The following is a 3,442-nucleotide window of genomic DNA, read 5'->3' on the forward strand; positions in this document are numbered from 1 at the left end:
ATGCTCATGTATTGTGTCAGATTCAGCAGCTCTGACTAACCAGCTCATGCATGCAGTGTTAGCAAATATAAACTGTCACTGACGTGTATGCCTGTGTTGACTTTGTTACCTCATAATCCATTTTGAGTGCTTTTTCTTAGGATTACCTTTTAATCTGGTGTTCCTGTGTGCTTTTACAGCAGACAAATCTCTTTTAAGTTACTGGGGAAACATTTTTTTCCTCCATTAACTAAACATTAAAAGCTACAGCCAGGAATGGAGGTAGGAGTTGAAAAAATTCAATGAGGCATTATCTAACTTCAGATGTTCCAATGCAGGGTAGAAATCTGTGCCTTCTTAAGTGATGTCTAAGATTCCCTACACACTTCATGGGAGACTGGATGACTTCAGCATGTGGTCTGAAACATCAACACGTTGATGAGGGAACTTTCTTGGCAAAGTCAACAGCAACATTCCCTACCCCATGCTACTACTGAAGTGCCTCAACATGAGCTGCAGTTAGTTATCTTCACTAGCTTGAACATAAGGGTTAGTATTTTCCTTGGTGGAAAGACACCCACAGTCATTTTTTAAAAGACCTGAATGGTGTTCACTGTTTTATGGCACCGTCTGGGGGATGGTGCTGGTGCTGCTTCCATCCATCTTCTGTGTTACTAGCTTGGTCTGATATCTAGCTCAGAGTACCTGGATGTGATTCCCACAACAGCCTGAAAGGACTGAGCCTATGCCTGTCCAAGTAGCTCATTCTTTTCACCTCACAAACAGGTGAGACAGTCAGGGAAAAATCTTCCCTGGCTTTTGAAGAATTCAAGACTCACTGTGGCAAGACAGGAGAAGTGAAAACTTGGGCTTTACAGCCTTGCAGCTTCACATTGCGTAAGGAAGAGCTGGTCCTGTGTACTTGTCTCAAAAATTCTTCACACATTTAATTTGAAACAATTTTTATATAAAATGAATAAACAAGCTTCAAGCAAAATGCTGGAACCCAGTAGTCTTCCTTTCAGATGAGAGTGCTGTAAGGCAAAAATTCATGCTTTCTCCCTCTAGCCTTCATTTCTTCACTTTGGGATATCTCAGCTCTAGTAGAAGGAGGATGAATGCTACATCCTTACCCAAAATGACATGTGTCCTGGGAATCCTGTCATCAATGAGACTTAATTTTCCTCATCCAGGTATGAGATGCAGATGTTATACTTCAGGAGAAAATATTTTAATAATGAAGCTCCTACAAAATACTGCTTTTTCTTCCATCATGCCCGGACTCAAAAATCTTAAAGGTCTTTTCCAAACGAACTGATTCTATGATTCTCTGATCACAAAACTTTCTGCGAGACAGAGTCTAGGATCACAGGAATGCAGATCATCCCAGCAGAAATTCCTTTATTTAATAACTAACACCTAGATACAATTGACAGACTACTTTTTTCATGTAGAGTGGAGAAAATGTACTTTTTCCATTAAGTATTTAAGTAATCTCTTAAGAAAAAGCCTGTAAAATTGCAGAAGCAACACAATAACCACTAAATATCTTGCTGTCTTTCAGAGTAACTCACAAACCCTCAGTTTCAAATGTATTTTACATACTTGTTTGTAGGGGTGTGTGTGTCTGTGTCTGTGTGTGTGTGTGTCTAAGCACGTATATGAGTTGGGTTTCTAGCATCTAAATGTAAGATAATTATAAACCAAAAAGTCTCTGAGAAGGTAATTTTTTGTTTCTGTAGACTGAGTTTTAGCTAAATTGGAATTTCAATGGATCTCTTCAAGTGGTGGGACATGGAGGGTTCACTGTTTTTTGAAGTCAGACTGAAAACCAGCATGGGTTTCACATCAGAAGTACATTTCCTGTATAAAGAAATGTTTTTATCCAACATGTTCCTAACAGTATTTTCAGTTTGAAGTCTTTCCATGTCACAGTTTTAAGATGAAGAATATGAATATGCCACTTCGCTGGGAGGTAAGTGAAATGCTGCAAATTGCTGGACTGCAAAAGTTTTTGATTAACAAACTAACTGCACTTCTCTGTTTCTGAATTTTTGTCTAAATGCTGATTTAGTAATGACAGAACATTTGATTGCAAAACAAGGACTTTCTGTGGTTTATGCTTTTATGACTATAAAGACAGAGAAAATCCATGTTGTAATAATTGTTAAAAATTTCTAAGCCTCTCCCCAATAGAACTGCATACTTAAGATTTTTCTCTCACACTAATAATTTCACAAGCTACTAAAGCCAGAAGCAAAAGTCACACTGAGGAGTAGAGATTCCTGCTTTTCCAATCACATTAATTTCTAGTCCTAGGTCTGTCATGTCACCCTAGATGTAGCCCCAGATCAGTCATCTGTCACGGTCAGAACTGGAGCTAAATTACATTCAGTGATAATTCAAATGAAATTTAAATTAATCACTTTCAAAATAAAGTTAATTAATCAGATGCTATTGTAACAAGACAATACATGTGCTATTAATGGTAACAGTTGAATAAGAAAGGGCAGTCCATTATCCTGTGCTCACCAGAACTAGACTGTTACAAAGATTTAACAAAGACAACTCACTGGTAGTAAATAGAAGCTTAAATCTACCAAAAAACCCCTCAGCTACAGAGAGAAATCCAGAGTTCATAGCCACAAAGTGGGATCCAGAATGACGTTTAGGGACCATGACTCCCAGTACAGTGCAAGGGGACAATTAGGCACTTTGGGTCTTGCCTAGAGACAATGAATAGGAAACACAGGTGATGATATGGGTCACAGTTTCTCTCTGGAGAAGCAGGCACTTCAGCCTCAAGCGTCTTTCTCCACTGCGCATTCAGACCAAAAAATGCTTTCTAAATGTATTGTATTCAAAGTAGCAAACCTCTCTCATTTCTTTAAGAAGCATATTGCAGGAGAAATTAAAAACAGTTTTAGCAACAATATTTTGGAGTTAAAGCATTATTCCAGATAGTCATTTCGGTTCTAAAAGGGGCTGTAATCCTGATCTCCTCCTACCATACAAGTGCTCCACCATCAAACTACAGACAGCTTATCTGTGACTGCTGCCTGACAAATACTGCAAGTACTTGGTACCTGGGAGCCTGGTGTACAAAACTGCCACATCTGTGCTCTTTATCAGGTCTCTAAAATGTTTCTGAGTGGTTTTTTTTTTTTTTTTTAAATTTCTTCCAGCTGAATTGAGATCAGAAGGGTGGGCTTCAAAGATTACCACTCTTGATACAGCATTTATACCAGTGTCATGTGCATCTAAAAATGTAGGAAATGTGCAGCTCAGGACAGATCTGTGAATCTACACAAATAAGAGAGAGCATGATTTTATCTTTTTTCCACCCTTTCTTTTCAGTTTGTGAGGTTTAAAATGAGCTAATAAATATAAAAATATTTTGTGTGCTTAACTACAAAATTCCATAATTTATAGTAGTTTTTCTAGTATATATTTTTATTATCAC

This window comes from Lichenostomus cassidix, chromosome 3 (genome assembly GCF_008360975.1).
Source record: "Lichenostomus cassidix isolate B80296 chromosome 3, HeHo_3.0, whole genome shotgun sequence".
NCBI classification, from domain to species: domain Eukaryota; kingdom Metazoa; phylum Chordata; class Aves; order Passeriformes; family Meliphagidae; genus Lichenostomus; species Lichenostomus cassidix.